The 25,950-nt window shown below is 35.8% G+C and overlaps 1 pseudogene; it reads left to right on the plus strand.

Annotated features, from left to right (window-relative positions):
* Nucleotides 1-24,427: 24,427 nt before the first annotated feature.
* Nucleotides 24,428-25,135, plus strand: LOC132597423 (large ribosomal subunit protein eL22 pseudogene; annotated as a pseudogene).
* Nucleotides 25,136-25,950: the final 815 nt, after the last annotated feature.

Here is a 25,950-nt window from a genome sequence, read left to right on the forward strand (position 1 = left end):
TTAAATTGAGATCTTAAGATAGAAAATTATGTTGGATTATCCTAAATGCTATCACATGTAACCCTATAAAAGGGACTCAGATTTTACACAGATGGGGGAGAAGGCAACGTGAAGATGGAGCAGAGAGATACTTAAAGACACTGGAATGATGGGGCCACATTTGACGGGATGCCTGCAGCCACCAGAAACTGGAAAAGTCAAGGAAAAAATTCTCCTATAGAGCCTCTAGGGGGCCATGGCCCTGCCGCCACTATGACTCAGATTAAGTAATACTGACAGAATTGTGAGAGAATAAATGGAACACATTTTGCTTGTTTTAAGCCAAGTATCTGCTGAATTGTTACAGAAACTTTTTATGACTTGGAAAAATTATTCTTATGTTATCTTCTTGATTGAGGGCTTAGCTAATTTATTTCTTGGTTTTTAGTTAATTCTTGAAACATCAATGTCTTTCTGAGAACTATTTTTATCATATTATATATTCATCAGCCCATAATCCATATGGTTGCCATTTAAGCAAATTTAGTGAGATTTTTCTTAGTGCCCATATTCTATGTCTGTAAAACATTATAGATGTTTGAATCGATTGAATGTTGTTCATATCGTAGACACATATATTATAGGTTAATATATAGAGGGGTATGGATAGATACTTTTTAATATCAAGTAAAACCAAGTTTTATTATGATATAATTCCTTCTTTGTTTTCTCCTCTTAGTTTTTTGCTTGCTTTGCTATATTTGAACAAAACTGTTTTCTATTGACTTATTACTTACACATGTCATACAGTTTGTAATGATTTCCTGTGAATTTAAAATATACATTGTTATATCTTTAATTAATAGACCTTTAGTTAACCAGTTTCTACCTATAGGTGATATGTTGTTTCACCTGTCATATAAGGTCTTTAAAACTGGCCTTAAAATGCCCTAAGGCCAACATTGTCACTGTTTTTTTAGCTAAAGACTTTTGTCTTGTGGTGGAAATAAAGGGGAAGCATCAGGATGCATATACTTGTCCCACCCACATGGCTGTGTTCCCCTCTCCAGTCTGCATCACTAATAAGCATTCCTAGTTGATCTTTCAGACCTTTACTGTGAGAGACCAATGGATTTAACGAAGAAAGAGTCCTCCAGGGCAAGCAGACTCCCCCAGTTTCTTCAGTGCAGGGTTGTTTCACATGGCATTCCCAGCCTGCAATTAACCTTCCTCAAATGTCTGTCCTTCTAACTAAATTCTTCTTACCAGCTTCCTGCTGTGTCTACCAATTTTGTTTACTTTTGTGTTGTTTTAAGAACTTGTTTTATCTGTATGTAACAGTACTATTGTAACAGTGAAGAGCTAAATTGGACTCCAGGTTAGATCTGTTTCTTTGAATTTAACCTTTGCTTTTCGTTGCTTTTCTTATTATATCATACATAATGGCCTGCCTCAAGGAACACGGCCCCTCTGCCTGAATGTTAAACTAAACTGCCTTTGTTCAGCTCCCAGGGAGCCGATCTGACCCTGCCCGCTTGTGAATGGCTGCAGTTAAGAAGAAATTAACACATCTCCTCCTATTTTGCAAGATAAATGGCCTTTTTTACTTTACTTCTTCACCTTCTCTCCCTGTCTGTTCTGTAAAAGAAACTGGCATCCAGACCCCGATAAGTTGTTTTTTTGGGAACCCCAATCCGACATTTTCTCGGTCTGCCGGCTTTCTGAATGAAATCGCTCTTCCTTGCCTCACCACTTCCTGTCCCGATTTATTGGCCTGCCGTGCGGCGAGCAGAGCGAGCTTGGACCCGGCAACACTATTGCATTATTTGGAACATTAGTTACCTCTTAGATGTCATTTTCTAAGAAAGACAGCGTCACATCTGACACTAACAAATTGTAAATTCTTAAGTATGTCTTAACTGCTAGAATTTTCTATTTCTTATTCCACTTTTTAGAGTATTTCCCTCATTCACATGCGTGTTATATTGTGCAAGTTTTACACACTTATGATGTTTCTCTGTTCTTGTTTATCATAATTTTTACTGATATAAAGCAAACCCCTTGATTTTTAAAGCATTTTTACCGTAAATTCTATTTTGACTGAGATTTACATTGAAAATCTTGTTTTAATCTTGCTTAAAATTTCCAGGTCTATAAATGGAGATACTTTTAAATGTCTTAAATTTTGCTTTTGATTTGTCTACTATAAATAATATAGTGATAGAATTTTAAGGAGTCAGTCTAGGAAAATTTGTCTTTTAATGCAAGCTTTATATCAATTCACAATTATTATGATCCATAATATACTTCATCTTATATCTGGTTTTCATTGAAATTCTTTTGCTTTTTCCCTTGTTTCTGCATTTTCTTGTATTCCAATTTAAAAACTTTTCTAGAAATAGTTTGTATTTTATATTTATGGTTCTTATTTTTCTCTAATACTTAAAAATGTCTATCCTCTCTTTATAAATGGTACATGTGAAACCGAGCAGGGCCCTTTTGAGGCTCCCGGGCACGGAGGTCTCTTTTTTGTCCCCTATTTCTTGTCGGCGAGACTCCAGCCTCCTTGACCTTCCCTGAGTTCCAAAGGGCAGATTCAAACAGTTGCTAATCAAGGGAGGAGGAGCCAAAAAACCACTTGAGGCAAGATTAAAGGGAGCAGAGAAGCTCATCTAGATTAGGAGACCCGCCACTGAGACCCTGCACACACCCTAATCTTGTCAGCAACCCCACCCTTGGGAAGCATTGTTATAAAACTCCTTATCAAATCCTCCTGGGTGGGGACACACAGTTTTTTGAGGCAGAAGCCCCCTGTGTCCCCCTTTGCCTGGCAAAGTTATAAAGCTATCCTCTTCTATCTCATCCAAAGCTCTGTCTCCGAGGTTCGATTCAGCACTGGTGTATGGAGAAGCTGAGCTTTCGACATCACAGGTAACTGAAATGACCGTATCTAAATGTAAAACAACTTTAACTGCAGCATAAACATCTATGTATATATCCCTGGTAAAACAAACAAATAACAAAAATATCACTATGCATAACTTCTCCTATAACATAGCAATACATTTTGCATGGAATTTCTTGATCCTTCTCCCCTCCCTACCTCTAAACCCAAGGGTTGGTCCTGCCATCTAAAATATCTCTTCTTGTTTATAAGTTTTTATATATACAAACAAAAACAGTAAACAACATGAACGTTCTTAAATGGTAAAAATGCTGAATAAATGATAGTACATATAAATACAGAAATATTACCGTTTTTATATGTGACTTTATGTCCGTCCTCACATGATATCTTGATTGATGTTTAAGTGGGAAATGCGGGTTTCAGAGTACTGTCCATAGTTTGCTTCCATTCTTTATAGAAGTAAACAGCAAACACATCTACATACGTGTTTGTGTGTATGTATGTTTTTGTATGGGTGCGTGGTATTGAAGCCGAATCCAGCCTCTGTACCCTGACACCGAATTGAATCTCAGAGACAGAGTTTTGGGTGAAGTAGAAAAGAATAGCTTTATTACTTTGCCAGGCAAAGGGGGACACAGCGGTATAATGTCCTCAAAACTCTGTGTCCAAAAAGGGAGGGGGGGTTGTGAAGAGCCTTATAGTCAAGGGGGCAGGGTTGCTGATAAGGATCGGGCTGTGCATTCCTTCAATCCAAATATCATCTGGCATCAGGTGGTGATGGGCAAACTGTTACCTTATCTGGAATGAAGAGTGCTTCATCAAGTAGTTAACATCTTCCATTTGGTGAGGGGTTTAGTTCTGCAGAAGAGCTCAAAGATATTGTTATGAATATCCTTTGCGGGGGGTGGGGGTGGGGGTGGGGGGGGACCAGGACCCTGCCCTCAAGGCTGTACTATTGTTTCTAGACTGCTCCTCCCTTGTCTCTGCATCCCCCCGTCTCCTGATTAGCAACTGTTTGAACCTGGCCTTTGGAACTCAGAGAAGGGGATACAGAAAGGCTTTTGTGCCCAGGAGCCCCATAGGGTCCTGCTGGGTTTCAGTATCTTTTTAAATTCATGAGGAAAGATGTAATAAGTTATACATTAAAAAAAAAAAACTCATTGCTTGAAGGAGCTAGAAAATGTTTTATTTCTGTGATTGCATTGAACTTGTATTATTTTGCAATACAAATATTTAGTACTTAAATTGCATTACATTCCAAAGTAGTGTTGTCAAAAAGTATTTATGTTTTAGTCAGTTTTCTCCAGAAAAACAGAGCCTGCAGCAGATATAAAGATATGCAGAGAGAATTTTTTTATGAAGGTGACGTGATTATGGAGGCTGAGAAGTTCTGCGATCTGCAGTTGGCTTGCTGGAGGCCCGGAACACTGGTGACACAGTTCCTCTTCAAACCCAAAGGCTAAGTGGAGGGGAGCCAATGGCGTAGGTCCCAGTCTGAGTCTGAAGGCCTGAGAACCGAAATCATTGATATCTAAGGGCAGAAGAGGGACCTCCTGGCTCCAACAGAGAGTAAATTCACCCTTTCTCTGCCTTCTTGTTCTATTCAGGCCCTCAGTGGATTGCGTGATGCCCCCCTCCATTGGTGAGGGCCATCTTCTTGACTCAGTCTACTGATTCAGATGCTAATCTCTTCCAGAAACACCCTCACAGACATACCCAGAAATAATGTTTCACAAGGTATCTGGGCATCCCTCAGCCCAGTCAAGCAAGTTGATGCATAAAATTATCTATCACAATTTAGCATAAGCTGTGTTTTGCTATTTACATATATATGTACATACATATATAGTTTTTTATATATAAATTTATTATCAGTTTTACTGACCTTTTCTATGTGATTAATTTTCTTTTTCTGAAAAAAATATGTATGTACTTTATTTTTTAATTTTTATATTTCTTCAATATATTTGTTTTTTTATACTTGGATAATTAGTTACAGAGTTGTTTTTGCAATATCTTTTTTTTTGACCACACTTGCACATGTCGCTATATTGTTTTGGAGAATGGGGTCATCTCTCAATACATGTTTTATTACCTCATCAGATAATAAAGAAAATGTGACTGTTTTAAAGTGTAAATATTCCTTTTCTCTAGGAGTTTGTAGCAATTTATTATTATTTTGTTTGTTCATTAATTTTGTCTGAATGTTTCAGATGAAAGCATCATCAATCTTAACAGGGTTTTGGGGGGTTGTTTTTAATTCAGTGATATGTTGTACTATTTATTTATCTAAATACCTTTTTCTCTTATATTCTCTCTATCCCTTAGTAGGATATATGTTACTGAGGTTGCACATGCATTTATTTTAAATTCCTAAGCTCCCTTAAAGAAAAGTTTCATATTCATATTTTACAGGAATGCTATCTTCTCAAACATTACTAAGCATATTTATGAAGTTATTTGTCTTTATTTTTCCATTAATTTCTTTCCTTAATAGATAGTTCTTTCATTAGCTCCAGCCAGTGTTCCTCTTCTATGTTCCACTCAGATATTTGGTCATTATGGATTTTTCTGTGTAAATTTATAACAGTAGTTAGCATTGATCAATAGTAGTTGTTTAAGTGGCTTCTTTTTATTCACTCAGCACAACACTAAATATTTTTCTTTTCCAAACAGCAGATGCACTTTTACTTTATGTGATTTCTAGCTGTGATTGTAATTATGAACTTGAGTCTGGTCTGGTTTTTCTGTTGAACAGGAAGAAATAGCCTTTTCTATGGTGATGACCAGAAGTTTTCCTCAGCACACCTCTCAGCTTCTCCTTCCAGCTTCAACACTCTGGGAACCTGCCATACTTGATCTCTTTGGAGAGGTATTCTGGGACAAATCCTCTAGATACAGAAAATGTTAAGAGGTAACTGGCACAGAATTAACAGCTTTCATACTTGGCTACAAGACAGTCTTCTCTAGTTTCCCATATATTTCTTGACCTGATGCATTTAAGGACGTTTGAAATCACATTATTTTGAAGTGTCTTAATTTTGCTTATATTGGGTTGTGGAAGTTTCAGATTAGGTTTATCCTCTCAAGGCAATCTGATCTTATTGGCTCTGTATCCTTCAGAAATAACTGAATAATTGATTTACTAGGGACTTCTCTTGGTTTTTTAGGACCTCCAAGTCTTTAACTATTTATTTACTATATTTTGTGATTTCTATAATCTCAATGGGATTTTTGAAGGAAGAAGAGATTAAAACATGCCCTTAGTCAGCCATTTTGAAACCCCAAGTTTCTTTTTTTTAGGTAGTATTATCACAGCGAGGGAGCAGAAAAAACAGTTAATACCAATCAGAGTTTAATACAGAGTACGGTTCTATGAGTTATACATGGACATATAAACAGCAGTTGAAATCTAATCCCTATTAGAAGGAAATGCACGTTCTTAAATGTGATTATTTTAACTTCATTATAATTAATTTTAATAAAATTACATACAGTTTTCTGGAATCCAGTTTATCATTAATTAAAATGAAAGGTACGATTAATACATCCACATTAAAAGTGTTTTTAAAAATTAAGCAAGAAAAAAATACACTAATAAAGTAAATGTGAATTTTATTACTAACTAAGGAAAGTTAATTGGTTTGAAATAATTAGAAATAGACATATCCTAGATTTAAATTGGGTGTAGAATAGAATGTATCCCACAGAGAATGTAACTTTAATTCAAAAGGTAATACAGTGAATTTTACAAATCATAACTTGAGTGTGGGTGGAAAATCACTTCAGTTTCTTTTTTTGTTTTTGTTCTTTTTTTGCGGTACACGGGCCTCTCACTGTTGTGGCCTCTCCCGTTGCGGAGCACAGGCTCTGGACGCGCAGGCTCGGCGGCCATGGCTCACGGGCCCAGCCGCTCCGCGGCATGTGGGATCTTCCTGGACCGGGGCACGAACCTGTGTCCCCTGCATCGGCAGGCGGGCTCTCAACCACTGCGCCACCAGGGAAGCTCTCGGTTTCTTTTTAAAGTGTGCATTCCTGGTCCTCATTTCCAAATATCCTAATGAGATTCACAAGAAACTAAATTCCTAACAAGAATCCCCAGGTAATTCTAATGAGAGACACTGTTCCAAGAGAGTACGTACTCATTTTACCACTCAATAAAAGAGCTCAACAGAAATAGTTAATCAGATTTGATAATGCTGCAGCAATGCTAACTATGAGAGTAATAGTAATAATTACAATTACAAGAGCAAACAAATTAATAGCTTTATAGTTGTCAGTCTGCTATGAACTTTCTTTTAATGGTTTCTACCAATCCTTATAAAAATCTGAGTTCCTACAAATTAAGTTTATACTTCTGATAAAGAATTTAGTCTAAGAAAAGAGAAGCTATTTGTCTATGTCCTGTAAGTAGCAAGCATCAGCACTCTCTCACAGCAGAGACTTCTCCCATACTCCTCCCTGCTAGGCACTTCTATTTAAAATCATAATTTTAATAGTGCAAGTTGAAAACAACATGTATTTATATAATTACTATGTACCATGTTAATGTATCACATGACTAATAGAAAGACACCTTTCTGATGTTGATTCTTCCCATACAAGAACAAGGTATTTACTTCCATTAGTCATATCTTTTTTGAAGACTCTCCATAATGCTTCACTATTTTATCTGTTGAATTTCTAAAATGTATTGAATGAGTTATTTCTAAATATGTAAATTTTTGTTCTATTGCAACAGAGTTTTTTTTTTCTTTCTATGATGTTTCTTATCAATTTTTATTAGGAGAAGTAATTTTGGTATATGATTAGATCACCAATTTAACACATTGCTTATTTTAATTTTTTGTTACATTACTAAAATTTTCTAGGTAATGTATCTGTAAATTGTTAAAATTTTATACCACTTATGCCTCTCATATAATCATATGATAATTGAAAAAATGCTTATTAATCAAGAACTGTGTCAAGCACTGCATTGAGTGTTGGAGTGAAAAAAACAAAAAGCAAAACCTTGCCTCATTAAACTTACAATTTACTGGTAATCTCAGGCATTTGCCAAATAATCATACAGAAATATAATTCCAAATTGGATAGGTTCCATTAAGAAAATACAGAAAGTTTTTTTTTCAATAAATTTATTATTTTATTTATTTAGTTTTGGCTGCATTGGGTATTCGTTGCTGCACACAGGCTTTCTCTAGTTGCACGCAGGCTTTCTGTAGTTGTGGCGAGCGGGGACTACTCTTTGTTGCGGTGCAAGGGCTTCTCATTGCAGCGGCTTCTCTTGTTGTGGAGCACTGGCTCTAGGAACGCAGGCTTCAGTAGTTGTGGCTTGCGGGCTCTAGAACTCAGGCTCAGTAGTTGTGGTCCACAGGTTTATTTGCTCCGCATGTGGGATCTTCCCGAACCAGGGCTCAAACCTGTGTCCCCTGTATTGGCAGGCAGACTCTTAACCACTGCGCCACCAGGGAAGCCCAAGAAAATACAGAAAGCTTTTAATGTATGCCACGGGGCATGTGATTAGCAGTTCAGATTTTAGAGAAATGCTGCAGTTAACTAGAAGTGTTATACGGAATATTATTTTACATGGGTGGCACTATTTGAAAGGTCCAGACATGAGGGAAAACAGGGCACAATGGAGAGCCTAGGGCCTGGTGACTGAGGCAGAGACCACAAAGGGGAATGAGATAGGAGAGTGTATTATCTACTGCTGTGTAAGAAATTACCTAATTTTAATGGTTTCTAACAATAAAAATGTATTTTCTAACAGTTTTTGGGAGTCAGGGATCAGAGTGTGACTTAGTTAAGTGCCTTTGTCTAACATCAATACTGAAATTATAGTCTGTAGGCCACCTGGGGCTCTGGTCACACCTATAGACTCAAAGTGAGGAGGGATAAATCCAGTTACAAGTCCATTCATGTGGTTGTTGGCAAGTCTCTGTCCCTCGACACATGAGCCTCCTACAGGGCTGCTCGACAAGGTGGCCTAACATGGTGATCAAATCCAAGAAAGCATGAGAGAAAGCAGCCAAGATGGAAGCCAGTCTTTTTACAGCCTAATCTTGGAAATGACAAGTCACCCCTTCTGCTATTCTATGTTACAAAGGACTCCATAAATCCAGCCTCCACCACCCACAGCCCCTCCCTCCGTGACCCATACCACCACACACACACATGCACACTCCATCCTTCCAATCTTCTCCATCTCACTGTCTATTGTTTCTGTTCCCAGGGTGACCATAAGCTGTGGCTGAACCATAAAAATCTTCACGTACGCACAAGCTGACAGTGCTTTGCAAAACGCCCATACTGTGCCCCTCTTACTCCCTGTCTGACGACTTCTTTGTTTGAGCCGTTACAGGACCTCTTTTGGCACGTTCCTTTGCACAACCTGAAAGTATGTGGGAGTTAATCTCCCAAGGGATAAACTTTGAACAGTAGGATTCAGTAATTTGTTGGTAAATTCAGTCCTATTTATCCCTTGCAATAGAAGGACCCCAAATGAAGCTAGTATGGATTTTTGAGAGTAATCATGGTATTCTGTAATTTGTCTTACTTAGTGGTAGGCAGTTCAATAATCTATACTTGTGTCATCTCTCCCTTCCTCCTTGCCACTTTGTCTTTCACTTCTCCCTAGAAATGAACATAACTCCTCTGCCTCAGGCTCAGCTTTCTGGAAAGACTAAGCTACCAGTTTGTACTTAGAATGCTAATCTTCAAGGTGGAATTTCGGAACTGAATTTTACCCTCAACTGAAAGCAATAAGAACACCATGTAACAGCACAATCACTAAAGATTTTATGTGTCATTTGGATGAGGTATAGGTGGAAGGTGAAGAGTTCAGATTTATAATGGCTAAGGCACTTGAGCAGTATGACAGCAAAAAATAATTATAAGAACTGTGAAGTGGGTTGGCTTTTTATAAACTGCTAACCATAAGAATGTACTGTAAACCGTTGTTATTTTTAACCCAAATTTTAGTATAAAAATATGTGACTTTCAAAAATTAGAAGTTTGCATTCCTATATCCCTTACCTAGAGTTTCCAGGTTTCATTATTTGCTATATATCTTTTATCTCTCACCCTCGGTCTACCTAAACATACACTCACAACAATACACATTTTGATTACATATTTATCAATTATTTAAAACTAAGTTTCTGATACTTCACACAAATATTTTAGCTTGTATTTCATTTTTTTTAAAAGATATTTTATCTAATTGTAATTATCACATCCAGAAAATTTAAGCCTGATATACAAAATGTTCTTTAATATTTATGTCATGTGTTCAATATAACAATTTTCCCCAAATATGCCACTGAATATTTTTCTAGTTGTTTTTATTTCTTAGTTCTGATCCAAGATCTAATAAAAGATCACATATTGAATTTTCTGGTCATCTAGAACAACCCATATTCCTTTTATTTTTATAACGACGTTTTCACAGTTGTGACTGAGAATTTTCTTCACTTACTTCCAAATACCAAGAATGAACTTGACTAAGGGCTCCAAATCCACCACTCTGAAATCCAACTCTGTGATAACACTGAGGTCACAGGCTATCTACGGGACTCCTCTTAGAACAGATGTTGCCAGTAACAATGTCCCTTTATTTTCCATTCTTGATATTGAAATTTTTCATTCTTATAGGAAGCTCTTCTCCCTTTTTTCTTGGTCACTGTAACTAGAAGTTTGTCAATTTTATTGAACTTTTCAAAGAATATGCTTTTATTTGCATTGATTTTTTTTTATTTTTCTATTTTCAATTTCATTAATTTCTTCTCCATTCTTTATTACTTCTTTCTACTTGCTTTGGGTTTAGTTTGCTCTATTTTTCTTTAAAAATTTCTTAAGATGGGGCTTCCCTCGTGGCGCAGTGGTTGAGAGTCTGCCTGCCGATGCAGGGGACACGGGTTCGTGCCCTGGTCCGGGAAGATCCCACATGCTGCGGAGCGGCTGGTCCCGTGACCCATGGCCACTGAGCCTGCGTGTCCAGAGCCTGTGCTCCGCAACGGGAGAGGCCACAACAGTGAGAGGGCCGCGTACCACAAAAAAAAAAAAAAAAAATTTCTTAAGATGAAAAATTAAATTATTGATCTGAGTCATTTCTTCTTTCCTAATATAAGTATTCAATACTATAAATGACCCTGAAAGCACTGCTATAGCTGTATCCCTCATATTTTGATGTGTTGTATTTTTATCTGTATTTCATACAGACTATTTTTTCATTGGTTTTAGACTTCCCCTTTAACCCTAGGTTATTTAGAAATGGGATGTTTAATATCTAAAGATTTGAGAATTTTTTAGATTTATTCCTGTTTGACTTATAGCTAAATTCTATTATGCTATTAAAATGTAGCTATGATTTCTACTCTTTTAAATTGTTTGAGATATTTTTATTGGCTTATTATATGGTCTATCTTGTTGAATATTCATATGTCTTTGAAAATAATGTGTATTCTACTGTTGGGTGAATTGTTCTATATGTCAATTAGGACTATTTGGTTGATAGTGTTCAAATCTTCTATACTCTTACTGTCTTTCTGCCTATTTGTTCTATCAATTACTGGGAAAGGATTTTTGATGTCTCAATTATAATTTTAGAACTGCCAACTTGTTTTACTAACTTCCATTTTTGTCTCATTTATTTTGATGCTCTGTTATCAGTAATATATATATATATATATGTATTTATGGTCATTATGTCTTATTGGAGAATTGACCCTTAATGATGATATACTGTCCCATTTTATTCTGGATAGTATTCCTTGTTCCGAAGCTGGCTTTTTCTGATATTAACATAGCTATTCAAGGTTTTGGGAGATATTTTCATGGCATATCTTTCTCCATCTTTTTACTTTTAACTTATCTTTATCAGTATATATTAACTGCATTTCTAATAGACACAGTAGAATTGGATCTTGCTGTCTGATCCAATCTGACAATTGCATTCTTAAGAAAGTTATATTTAAGCCATTCATAAGTAACGTGATTATGGATGTTGTTGGATAAAAACTTTACTAAATTGCTAGCTGTTTTGTATTTATTTAATTTATTATATACTCTTGCTCTGCCTTCTTTTGCATTAAATAAACATTATATAGTATATCATTTTACCTCCACTATTGACTTATTACTTATACATCTCTTATAAAGTTTGTAGTAATTTCCTGCTAATTTAAAATATACATTGTTATATTTTTAATGAATATACCTTTAATCAGGTTCTACCCTCAAATGATTGTTTCACCTATCATATAAGCTTGTTAAAACTGGCCTTAATATACCCTAAGGCCAGTAGTGTCACTGTTCTTTCTGATTAAAGCTTTTGTCTTGTGGTGGAAATAAAGAGGAAGCATCAGGATGCATATACTTGTCCCACCCACATGACTGTGTTCCCCTCTCCAGTCTGTATCACCATAGGCACTTCGTAGTTGATTTTTCAGACCCTTTGCTGTGAGAGGCCAATGGCGTTCATGAAGAAAGAGTCCTTCAGGGCATGCAGACTCCTCCAGTTTCTTCAGTGCAGTGTTGTTTCACATGGCATTGCCAGTCGGCAATCATCCTTCTTCAAGTATCTGCTCTTCTAGCATCCTACCAATTTTGTTTTGTTATGTGTTGTTTTAAGAACGTGTTTTTTTCTGTATATAGCAGTACTATTGTATTATTTGGAACATTAGTCTTCTCTTAGATGTCACTTTCTAAGAAAGACAACTTCACATCTGACTCTGACAAACTGTAAATTCTTAAGTATGTATTACCTGCTTGAATTGTCACATAATAGTAAATGTTACACTGAAAATATTTTATGATGAAAGACCTTTGGAATAAAATACCCTTGGAATATTGTAAACACAGTTTTAACATATTAAACAGGGAACTTTTTAAACAGAAGTACTTAGTAAGTTTCTCACAACTTGACATAACCTTAAATACATACCTTCCTTAGAATGATTGCTTCTATCATAGAACAGTCCTATGCTGAGATCTATACCATTATTGAAATAGCTGAAAATCAATGTGTTATTGGGAGATATATAGCCAGGTGTATATTCACATTGTCAGTATGCTTTATAATAAATGCTCAAGGACTTAAAATTATTATAGCTAAGTGATTTGCCCTTGAAATTCAGGGATTACTGTTATGTATTTTGATTCTTGCATTTTATATAATAGTAAGTTCATTTGGTTCAGAGCCCTAAATGTTTCCAAATGACTACAATTTTTTCAATGCCAGCAGTTTGGAAAATAATTGCTTTGAATCTCATTTTTTTTTTATTACCCATCATCTACACTATGCCACCCAGACAAGAGAACAGTGAAGTAAAAAAACATTGTTGATTTTTTTGTTACATTACAAAGTCTTCCCATTAACGTATATTGATATGGAGTTTTTTTAAGTGCAAGGACTAAGATCACTGAAAGTACAAAATAACATGCCTTAAATTTTGTTGTTTCTGGTAGATAGGCTCTGCTATAGAAATGCTGATTTGAAGGATAGTCACAAAAAGTCACAAAACCAGATATGTAAATTTTACATGGATTAGAATATATTAGCTCAAATTTAACTTAATCCTAATTTTAGAAAAGCTACAGAACTTAACAGATAGTCAAGTTAAAAGCTTATTTATTATAATTTGTGATAAGACAAAAGATCATATATTCATACCATTCCGCACTTCACAATATATAGGGCATGGAATTTCTAACACTCTTGATATCTTTGGCTTAATCCCATAAAGTTAACATTAAAAACTTCAATATTTTTTGAGAAAGATTAACAATTTAAACAAATATTACATATGGTTTAGGATTTACTAAATGAAAATTGAAATTCCATTCTGAAATTTAGTGATTATTGATTTCTTCAATCCACATAAAATTAATTTCAGGACACCAAGGCACAGTTCAGTCAGATGAGCACAAATTTCCTTATTTTCTCTGTTCAATGTTAGACAAGAAATATTCAAATATAAACCATGCTATCTTCTGTCTGATGATAGTGTGTCAGATACAGTGGTGTTCATCAACCCAATCTATTCAGCCCCACTGTTTTCCTAGTCTTCTTTCATCTAAGGAAAGCAATGTAGCATGGTTCCAACAATTAGATGGAAACAAGTCACTGAGTTGAGCTTTTGGGAATGTTTTGAAGAATGGTGAGGCTCCATAGGCTGGCAGTTATGCTTTTGCCCTTAGGCACTTTATGTTTTTTCAACCCTTTCTTCTTATTTATGCTTGGAATAATGGCAGGTTGTTAGAAGATTATCAACCATACTATGAATGGGAGAATGGAATCCACATGCTAAAAATGGCGAAGCAGGAAGATAGAATGTACCTGGGCCTTCAATGGCATTGGTCAGAAGCTGCATGTTTAAGAAAAACTTATAACAGCAACAAAACAACTAAGAGAGAAGAGGAGGTTGAGAGAGAATGAGAGAGAGAGAGAGACTTAGAATGAAGAATGTTCTTTTATGTTTTTCTCCCTTGTTTGTACTCTTTCTTTGAAAAAGAAAACCATCATAGGATAAAGTGCTAAAAAAATGCTCAATATTTACTTAGTTAACTTATTCAATATGCTTTCCAGAAGAAAAAAAAATCATTACATGAAGTGGTTGACAGAATTGTAAAAATATCTCCCCAAGATTTTTTGTTTCCTAGCTGTTCAGTAAAGCACTGATACGGGTACTGCTGAGAAGAGTCTTTCACATGGAATTAAATTAAGGTTACTAATCAATTGCTTTATATTAGGAAGGTTATCCTGGATTACCTGAGTGAACCTAATGTAATCATATGAGCCCTTAAAAGCTAAAGAGGAAGACAGAATCATCAGTCAAAGAGATGAAGCTTAAGGGACTTGACCCACTCTTGTTGGTTTGAAGATGGAGGAATGGGGCCAGGAGCCAAGGAAGGCTAGCAGCCTCTAGAAGCTGAGAAAGATCCCTGATGTCTAGCCAACTGGTAATACCAGCAAGAAAACAGGGACCTTAGCCCTACAACCACAAGGAAGTGAATCCTTCCAATCACTCACACAAGCCAGGATGTGGATTCTGCCTTAAAGCATCAAGAAAGGAACACAGCCATGTAGACACCTTGATTTTAGCCTTCTGAGACCCAAGGAAGCTAGACTTCAGACTGTGAAGGCACTGTGAGATAATGCCTGTGTTAAGTCTCTGAATTTGTGGCAATTTGTTATGGCAACATAATGAAACTAATAATCATAGTAATACAAGAGAACCTGTTTAGGACATTTGCAAAAAATGTCCTGACATATTAACCTTTCAAAAATTACTTTCATCAAATTATAAGGCACAGATCAGAGATCAAAACCCTGAAAAATTACTACTAAGAACTCAGTGTTTGAGTGGAGGCAGGGAAGTAAGGATCATGAGATGCAATCAGGGTAGATAGTGTGTGGCTCTGTGGATGGGCCTTTGTGATTGAGTTTCCAATTGGAAGTTTGAAAAATAAATGCCAAAAAACTACACTACTTCAGAGTTTTCACTAGTGTCAGTTTCTAAAAAATCTTACATGAATTACTATAATTTCAACAAAACTTTGATTTTACTAACATTTTATATTGTTGTAACTCTAAGGTTTGAACAATAATGTTTACTGTGAAATATAGGAAATTTATAATTATGTGTTTTTAAATTTTTTGCATGTAAAACGTAGGTTGATTGAGACTATGCAATCCCATCTATTCACTCTTTGTGATTATACTGAAGTGCCATTCTCTTCAAAAAAGAAGAAAATATAGAGAGCTCAACTGAAATGAAAGGATTATAGTAGTATGAATTACTCATTCATATTAGTGATATATTCAATCAATCCAAAATATTAATTGAATAACCATTATATCCAATGATTTTTATACATAAATTTACCTATATTCCCACAACACCATGCATATTTTGAATGCATTTAAATTATTTTACACACATATACAAAATAAGACTGCTGATGATTAAATTTCACCTCGAAGTATCTTATTAGGTGATTAAATAGTAGGTGGCACAGAGTACAGTGAATAGTACCAACTATTATTTCATCACTCACTTATAATAAGAAAACATTGAATAAAGAGTCAGTGTTGTATTTATCTGAGTTTCCCAAGCAAACAACAAAATACCTAATACGTAGGAACATAAAAATGCTGTTGGAGTGAACTGTATGTTAATAGTTACACGATTTAAGCAAGGACATGACCAAGGATAAATGTATAACTGAATAGTTATGTTCTGTCATTTTGATAAAAAATTTCAAAATAACACTAAAAAGTCAAGTTTTGTTCTCAATTATTTGCTATCTTTCATTCTCTAAACAAATATTACATGAGTACTTGCCATGTAGCAAGTATCCAAGACATTTAGGGAATGGAAACGAACAAAGAGAGTCTCCGGCTTTAAGAATTTCCTGGACATGTTAGAATGTCTGCCACATGCAATACCTGAAGATGTTTATTAGAGCTTTATTCGGCATGCAGCAAAGGGCAGAGGAGGAAGTGTTTAACTCAAGGTAAGTTGTTTATCTGCTGGGGGAAAATCAGTGAAATCAGCTGAGAAAAACTGTCATGTGATATTATGGTTTAGTTATTCTGAAATGGGAAATAAAAGAATATTTTATACAGAAATATTAAATTATTTTATGGTGTGCAAATTAAATTTTTTGCATTGAGGTTTTTTAAAATGGCAATGTTAATCATGAACTTAAGAAAAAATATAGGTGAAAAAAGAGAAATGAGTTATATTTTTCAGGATTGGGCTGAGGGGAATATACTCCAGGCAGTGGCAACGGAAGATGCAACTTGCAGGGCTATGAAAACTCATGGAACTTTTGAATGATGACAGGGCGTTCAGAGCCAGAGCAGAGAGGTTTTGTAGGCAGACAGGGATGAGTCTGAGAAGCAAGCAGGAGTAAGATCAAAAAAGTTCTCAAATATATTGCCAACAAGTATTTGACTTCAAGCTAGGCTCTGGGAACTCAATGACAGATGTGAATTGCAGAGGAATGACCATATTTCCATTTCAGAACAATCACACTAGCAACAATGTGGAGAGTCAGAAGGGAGGCCAGAATGTGAGCACTCAAATGAAGAAAAAATGAGCATGAGCCCAATGCCAGCAGAAATAGGGTGGAGGAGAGGGCTTCAAGAAAGGTTTAGGACGTAGAGTCTGTAAGACTTTCTGATTGATTTGAAATGAAGGGGAGGAACTGCCAAAGGAAGATTCAAGGACCACCCCAATTTACTGGTTAGCAAAACTTAACTTATCACACATACTTGTGATAACTATAAACTGAGATTTAAAAAAATCTTATTTATACTTGAATTTCAGAGTTAACCTAAACATTTCCTAATAAAACTTGCCTATAATTATGATTCCTTCTATTTTTTCCCTAATACTCAAAAGCAGTGATTTTACATTTCATGTAATCATGGTATAAGTGGCATGAGAAATACTAATTGCAGAATATTTACTTCAATAAGCCTTTTTTCTCATGTGTTTGAATATTTCAAAACATAGTTTGTGACATTAAAGAAAAAATAAAAAAGATATAGTTAATTCTAAAAGGCACCATGAAATGCAAAAGTGCAACCTATACTTAAAAAAACATTAAAACATTGAGTATTTGTCCACATACATTGCCCACTGATTTGCAGCAGCAGTAATTCATGTAAAAGCTATCATGTAATATACATGAGATTGCTTTTCTACAATCTTGCAGAAAGGATACTTGGAAGTATCCTTTTGTACCAAAACTGGAATCATTTTTCTGATGATAGGGTAAAGTAAGGTGAAGCTTTGCATTTCATGAGTAGTCAGTAAACGTAGGTGGGTGAACTCATTTATTCCTTTCAAACAGATCACAAAATGTGTTATTCTTGATGATTTCCAACAATATTATAAGTCCTTGAAGTAGCACATGTATTTGCAGAAAAAAAAAAAATACACATAAGCAAAGCAGGGTGAAAGAAACAAAAATTTACCCATGATCCCAATAGCGATTATATATATATATATTTGAAAGAGAGAGAGAGAGAGGATGCTAGCTAACTGACTAGGTAATCAGACTCCCTAAGCAAAGTCTACCATTACAGGGATTCTAGGAATCTAGGGGTGGGCAGGAATATAGTGATTCTAGTACGTCATAGTGCTTAGTCACTGGGGAAGCAGTCTGGCAAGAACACATTGGCCAATCTTGGGGCAGCTGGAGGCTGTCAACCAGCTATCCTTCCTGCAGAAGTCTTCCTTGAATAGAGATGTAAGCAAGACACCTCCCATCCATCCCTTGCTTCATACAGATTCTCTTCTCTGTGCATGAGGTTTGGAAAACAGCTCCTTCATCATTTTTTTTTTTTAAGCTTTGTATATGCATTTTTCTTTTGAACCAGAATCATTTTTTTAATTTAATTTTTTAAAAAATTTTTGGCCGTGTCCAGTCTTTGTTGCTGTGTGAAGGCTTTCTCTAGATGCGGCGAGTGGGGGCTGCTCTTCATTGTGATGAGCGGGCTTCTCATTGCAGTGGCTTCTCTTGTTGTGGAGCACAGATTCTAGGCACGCGGGCTTCAGTAGTTGAGGCATGAGGGCTCAGTAGCTGTCGCTCACGGGCTCTAGAGTGCAGGCTCAGTAGTTGTGGCACACGGGCTTAGTTGCTCCGCGGCATGTGGGATCTTTCCGGACCAGGGCTCAAACTCGTGTACCCTGCATTGGTTGGCGGATTCTTAACCACTGTGCCACCAGGGAAGTCCCTCCTCCGTAGTTCTTGTCCGTGTTTCTGAGGGGAAACTTATGAGAGGTTAGTGGGAAGAGGTACAGACACCATTGCTGCAGGTAGGTTCAGGATACCATTAATACTCATCCTCTCCCTCCTCAAACACCTATACTAATTTCCTCCTACCCTTAATTATTACCACAGGATTTGGTAGCTTACCTGGCTTTATGACCCAGGATTAGCTATATAATTTTCTGTGTTCAGTGCAAAATGAAATGTAGGACTCCTTGTTCAAAAATTAGTAAGAATTTCAAAACAGTGACAGCAGAGCAATAGACCAAGCATGAGGTTCTTTTAAGTATGGGGCCCTTCATTTGACCTGTGGGACTGCCCAGGTCAAATGCCCATGAATCTGGCCCTGTTGTGGCCCACACTTAAATTTCTAAAGGGACTGAGACCGTGGTAATCACCCCTCTGTCTGGCTGGGGTTGCTGCGTCCATCCACTCACAGGTACAACTGGGTAAGTTCCAAATTTCATAATGAGAATGCATAATCATTACTGAACTGAGCATGAGGAATTGGATTAATATCATGATTTTAGGTGTGGAAATGGTAAATAGGAGCTTAGAATTCACTAAATTATAAAACTGAAGAATGTTTCAATGTTTATGCCAGTTGAATGGTATTCTTTTAACAATGTTACTTTATTTTCATATGTGATGGGAACCTCCTAATTCCCGAAAAGACCTGTGACTTCTGAAAAAATAAACAATATCTTGAAGTTTTGTGACTTCACACCTACTTTATAAACTAATTGAGCTGAAGATTGGTGTTTAAAATTCTTGTGTTCTCGAGTGGACAGCTTGTGAAAAAAAATTGAGGAAAAAATAATACTTACTGGAAAATAAGAAATTTATTTGGTAAAGTATAAAAATATTCTATTGGAGAAGTGAATATGGCCTGTGCATTGCTTATTAATAATAATAAATATTTACAAAGCACCTTCTAGGCACTAGGAAAAGTTCTAATTGCTTTACATTTTTTTTATTATATGATAAATGCCCCCATTTTATGGATAAGGAAACAGAATAAGTAAATATAGGTAAAAATTTAAGAGTTACAGTCTTAATCAGTTTTTAAAATTAATTACAAATTAATAAAATTCATGTTCTGGTATAAATTAAATTGTGTTTTGAATCATTTACTTTTAAAAATTTTGTTTTAATTTTACTCAAAGAGAAAAAATATACTCCTGAGTTTGATTAGAGAGAAAAGTGGTCACATTTCAGGAACTAGGTAATATATGATCTTTATATACAATGCCAGCACCCAGGAAGAGACTGCCTATCATAAGCTGTTTTTTCTCAAAATAACAGCTTTATGGAAATATAGTTTACTTACCATACATTTTACCACTTTAAAGTGTGCAATGTTTAGCATTAGTGGTTAAGTGTTCATTGTTTGGTGTATTCACAGAGTTCTGCAAGCATCACCACTATCTCATTTTGGAATATTTGCATCACCCCAGGAGGAAATCCTTTAGCAATCTCTCCCCTGTCCTTCCTCTTCTTAACTCCTATTAAACTCATAAGTTTTTCAAAATTGAAAAAAGTCACATTGAATCCTAACCTGAGGCTCCATTTTTTGTTTGTTTGTTTTTAAGCTGTGAGAGACTTATTTGTTTGAAGTTTATGATAATTTTGTGTTTAAGAGATTTACAATGCCAAATTACTGAGTGATAGTAATGTTAATTTAAATGTGTTACACTAGATATAACAAAATTCAGATTTTTCCTTATGTAGTATGTTTAAGATGGGTTGCTTGTATATTTTAACCCCTTAACATGACTCTACATTGAATTTCTATGGTAACAGCATTTCTGCAAAAACATAAAAACGTTCAGAGGCTGTGCCCTCTCTCTCCTTTTCCTGTTGCCTTTCAGATCAGGAGAACATGTCTCTCCAGAAGTCACTGGAATGCCCTACATACATTTATTATTATTGCTATTTCCATCCCCCAAATTAATATCAAAACTACCATGATAGATTTGTAAAGAAACCATTTAGGACTACTCATGAGAAAGAAAATTATCTTGGATAATGACAGAAAAGAAAAAAAAAATACAGTTAGAAGATAGGAAGTCAAATTCAAACTGTTTGGCCTAATCCTGAATGTATCATTTTCATTATACAGTCAACTTCTGCTGTGCCCACTTGACTTTACGGCTTAACGATATGATTATGCCCAGTTGATGATGAGTGGCTCTGGTCATAGGATCACCCGAAATCCTAGTCATGTTTAAATAGAACATAGTGGTATGTGAGAAGCTCTTACTCAAACTAAGAGTAATTTACTGTCACAGCAACCAAGACTTTGTCCCCCAACTTCAATTAGGCTATGATGTTTTATCATAATATTTCATTCCTCTCAGATTTCCTATCTTTGGTTATAGGACCAGATGGTTTCACTGGTGAATTCTACCAAATATTATCAGAAGTCATACCATTCCCTCTCAAACTTCTCCAAAACATAGATGAGGAAAGAACACTTTGAAATTCATCTTACAAGGCCATCATTACCTGATACAAAAGCCAGACAAGGATATACAAAAAAATTAAATTACAGGTCAATATATGTGATGAACATAAATGCAAAATTACCCAATAAAATATTAGTAAATCAAATTCAACAGTACATTAAAAGGATCATACACCATGATCAAGTGGGCTTTGCTTCTGGGATGCAAGGATGGGTCAACACTTGCAAATTAATCAATGTGATTCACCACATTACAAAATAAAGGATAAAATCCTGTGATTATCTTAATAGATGCAGGAAAAGCATTTGACAAATTCAACATCTTTTCCTAATAAAAAACTCTTAACAAAGTGGATATAGAAGAAATTTATCTCAACATAATAAAGGCCCTATATAACAAGCCCACAGCTAACATCATAATCAGTGATGAAAAGCTGAAAGCTATTGCTCTAAGATCAGGAACATGACAAGAATGCCTGTTCTCACTATTATTTAACACAGTACTGGCAGTCCTAGTCAGAGCAATTAGTCAAGAAAAAGAAATAAAAAGCATTCAAATCAGAAAATAATAATTTAAATTGTCTCTGCTTGCAGATGATATGATATAATATTTATAATAGACTTCACCAAAAGACTGTTATAACTAATAAACAGTTTCAGTAAAGTTGCAAGATACAAAATCAATATACAAAGGTCAGTTGTGTTTCTATACACTAATAATACCTATCAGAAAGAGAAATTAAGAAAATGATCTCATTTACAATTGCATTAAAAAGAATAAAATACTTGGTAATAAGTTTGATCAAGGAGGTGAAGGATTTGTACACTCAAGAATTGTTCCAGATTGAATGTTGAGCATCTTTTCATGTACCTGTTGGCCACTTGAGTGTCTTCTTAGGAAAATGTCTACTTAGTTCTTCTACCCATTTTTTTAGTTGGCTTATTTTGTATTGAGTTGTATGAGTTCCTTATATATTTTGGACATTAACCCTTTACTCTGTATATGGTTTGCAAAATTTTTCTCCCATTCTGTAGGTAGCCTTTTCATTTTGTTGATTGTTTCTTTAGCTGTGAAGAAGCTTTTTAGTTTGATATAGTCCCACTTGTTGATTTCTGCTTTTGTTGCTTGTGTTTTTGGTGTCAAATCCAAAAAATCATTGCCAAGATCAATGTTAAGGAGCTTTCCCTACATGTTTTCTTCCAGACGTTTTATAGTATCAGGTCATACGTTGAAGTGTTTAATCCATTTTGAGTTAATTTTTATGAGGAGTATAAGATAGAGGTACAATTTCATTTTTCTCCATGTGGTTATCCAGTTTTCCAGACACCATTTGTCGAAGAGAGTATTCTTTTCCCAGCAAAATAAGGTATCAAAGAGGTATCAGCACTTCTGTCATTATTGCAACTTTACTCAGAATAACCAAGATATGAAAAAACTGAAGTGTCCATCAATGGATGAATAAATAAGATGTAAAATATATATGTATGTATATATATATATTTATATTATAATTAATATTATTATATATATATATATATATATAATTCAGCCATGAAAAAAATGAAATTCTGCCATTTACAACAACATGGATGGACCCTGATTTATTATGCTAAATGAGCTAAGTCAGACAGAGGAAGATTAAATGCTGTATGATATTACTTATTTGTGGATTCTAACAAAGATAAACTTGTAAAAACAGAGTAGAATAGTGATTACCAGGGGCTGAAGTTTGGGGGATTGGGGAGATGTTATTTAAGGATACAAACTTAAAACTAGTAGATAAATAAATCCTGAAGTTCTAATGTAGAGCATAGTAATTATAGTCACCAATACTGTATTATGAACTTCAAATTTACCAAGAGACTAGATCTTAATTGTTCTCATCACAAAGAAAGAAGTGATAATTAACTGACACATTAAAGGTATTAGGTAACACTATGGTGGTAATCATATTGCAATATATAAATGCATCAAATCAACACATTGTACACCTTAAAATTACACAGTGTTATATGTCAATAGTATCTCAATTTAAAAAAGCAAAAAAAGTAATTGGTTGAATAATTTAGTTATCAGAATTGATGTATGTGTAACTTTACCACCTCAACGTGAAGCCCTGATTTCTGTCTAGTCTAAGCTTCAGAATTCAGTTTTACAGTTGTAAATTAGAAATGAGGATTTTGAAAAGTCCTACACATAAATCCATGTAGATACATATAGCACGTGCACACACACACACACATCATACTTTGTATATTTATTTTGAATAGAAAATGGAATAAGCAGGTGAGTAGTTTCAAAGTTGAAGATTTATTCATTTTTGGAAATTTTTAGGTAATTTTAGTCAGTTTGATATAAATATCAATATACTATATGTTGGCTGCCATTGGTCTAAAAATCTACCAGATCTTCCAGCTCCATGCTACTAATAATATCTAGTACTGTTGTGAGCTGAATTGTGTCCCCCCAAAAGATATATTGAAGTCCTGAACCCAGGCACCTGTGAATGTGACCTTATTTGGAAACGGGGTCTCTGTGATTTAACCAACTTAAGGTAAGGTCATATTGGATTGAGGTGGGCCCTAAGTCCAATGACTAGTGTCCTTATAAGGAGAAAGAGACACAGAGAGGTAGACACGCAGGGTAAAGGGCCATATGATGGTGGAGACAGAGGTTGGAGGGATGAAACTTCGAGTCAAGGCACGCCAAGTATTTGCCAATGATCATCAGAAGTTAGGGAGAGGCAATGAAGGATTCTTCCCAAGAGTCTCCAGAGGGAGCCTGGCACTGCTGACACATCAATTCCAGACTTCTAGCCACCAGAACTGTGAGAAAATAAATTTCTGTTGCTTTAAGTCATATACTTGTAGTATTTTGCTATAGCAGCACTAGGATATTAATACACATACTATATACAGTAGTAGATAGTAGATTGGCCAGTGATATTCCAACTGGGTAAACATTTCTTTGACATGTTCTTACACAGATGGGCATTCACCATACCTTAATGACTTGCAATTTATAATTTTGCTTCTGTGACAGACCCATGATATGAACTTTGGAACAACAACAACAAACAAAAAGTACTGGGTGAAAGAACAGTATTGTTTCTCCTGAGAGACAATTAGAAACTGGTTTCAGACAGGCTGGAAGTAGAGAATGCAAATTTTCTGTTAAAAATCAGTGGAATAAAAGCATTTTATTTCAATCTCATCTTTTCGACCCCTGGCAAATGACTAAAAGAACAAAAGAATAGTAGAGCTTTTCTGCCTCCGCTGCGGCGATGGCGCCAGTGAAAAAGCTTGTGGTGAAGGGGGGCAAAAAAAAGCAGGTCCTGAAGTTTACTCTTGACTGTACCCATCCTGTAGAAGATGGAATCATGGATGCGGCCAATTTTGAGCAATTTCTTCAGGAAAGAATCAAAGTGAATGGAAAAGCTGGGAATCTCGGAGGAGGTGTTGTAACAATCGAAAGAAGCAAAAGCAAGATCACTGTAACTTCCGAGGTGCCTTTTTCCAAAAGGTATTTGAAATACCTCACCAAAAAATATTTGAAGAAGAATCATCTCCGTGATTGGTTACGCGTAGTTGCCAACAGCAAAGAAAGTTACGAATTACGTTACTTCCAGATTAACAAGATGAAGAAGAGGAGGAAGATGAGGATTGAAACTCAGTTATCTGGAGTATTTTGTATGAATTCTTAAATAAAATTTAGGAAACAAAATGGTGGCTTTCCTTGTATCTCTGCAGTGTGGATTGAACAGAAAATTGGAAATCATAGTAAAAGGGCTTCACTTGGGCTGCCACTCACCTACTTGTAATTAAACTTTTTTTCTGCTTGAAAATTTCAATTCTTTTGGTAGAAATACCAAAATGTGTAAGTCTCCTTCAAGGGAACTGACTACTGTTTGTCATTGAACAGGTGGATGAGGGCGTGGAGATGTGAGTTCAGTTAGTTACTATTTTACACAAAAAGGGGTGGGTCAGTTTCATCTGGTACTTTTCTCAAAGATTGAGGAATACAAATGTGGGAGCTCCTGATTCACTGAAAGCAGATCCAGTGACTTGTTTCTGAGGTTCTTGTTTTGGGAAAGTGGCAGTGTCGATAAAATGCAGGCTTCTGGGGCATTTGTCTTCATTTTCTGATTACAAATTACTCTTGATGGACACAGTTATTACTATGTATGTTAATCCTTTTTCTTCCTGTAGAAATAAAATGTCCTTTTGCTTCGCATATTCTACTACACCTCTGGAAAGGGTCTGGAGAGCGACTGTAAAGGTCACAGGTGTTCAATTAAGGAAAGGTCTACAAAATACGAATTTGTAAATAAGCATTGCAAGTCCTTGCACCAAACTGTCACTTTGGACCCCACCAGGGGGAGCTGGAGATGAGGAATAGTGGAGCTTCCAAAGGTGGGTGTCGGTGAGGTTGCCTGGGGTCAGGCTCAGAATCCCAGAGTTCTGGAGTCTTACCCCGGGGGCAGGTGTGGAAGAGAGGGGCCTGGGAGACAGCTCAGACTGAAGAGAAGTCTTGAGATGCCCAGGGAGTAGTCCCTTTCACACCATTTAGGCCACGGCTGGGCTAAAAAGTCATTCTACAAACACGTTAAGCAGGGCCAAACTGAAAGGGCTTCCCACGATATTGGGGGTTCTGCTGTACGTGTACAGGCTAGAGATCTGTGAAAGGTCATTAATGAGATCATAAAGATGTGATTGTTGCTGACAATATCAAGAGTGACTTTGAGAAGAGATCCTGATGCCTTATGGTGCCCTCTAAAATTTAAATTTTACAGGAATGTCTGCATTG

This window comes from Globicephala melas, chromosome 6, assembly GCF_963455315.2.
Source record: "Globicephala melas chromosome 6, mGloMel1.2, whole genome shotgun sequence".
Classification (NCBI taxonomy): domain Eukaryota; kingdom Metazoa; phylum Chordata; class Mammalia; order Artiodactyla; family Delphinidae; genus Globicephala; species Globicephala melas.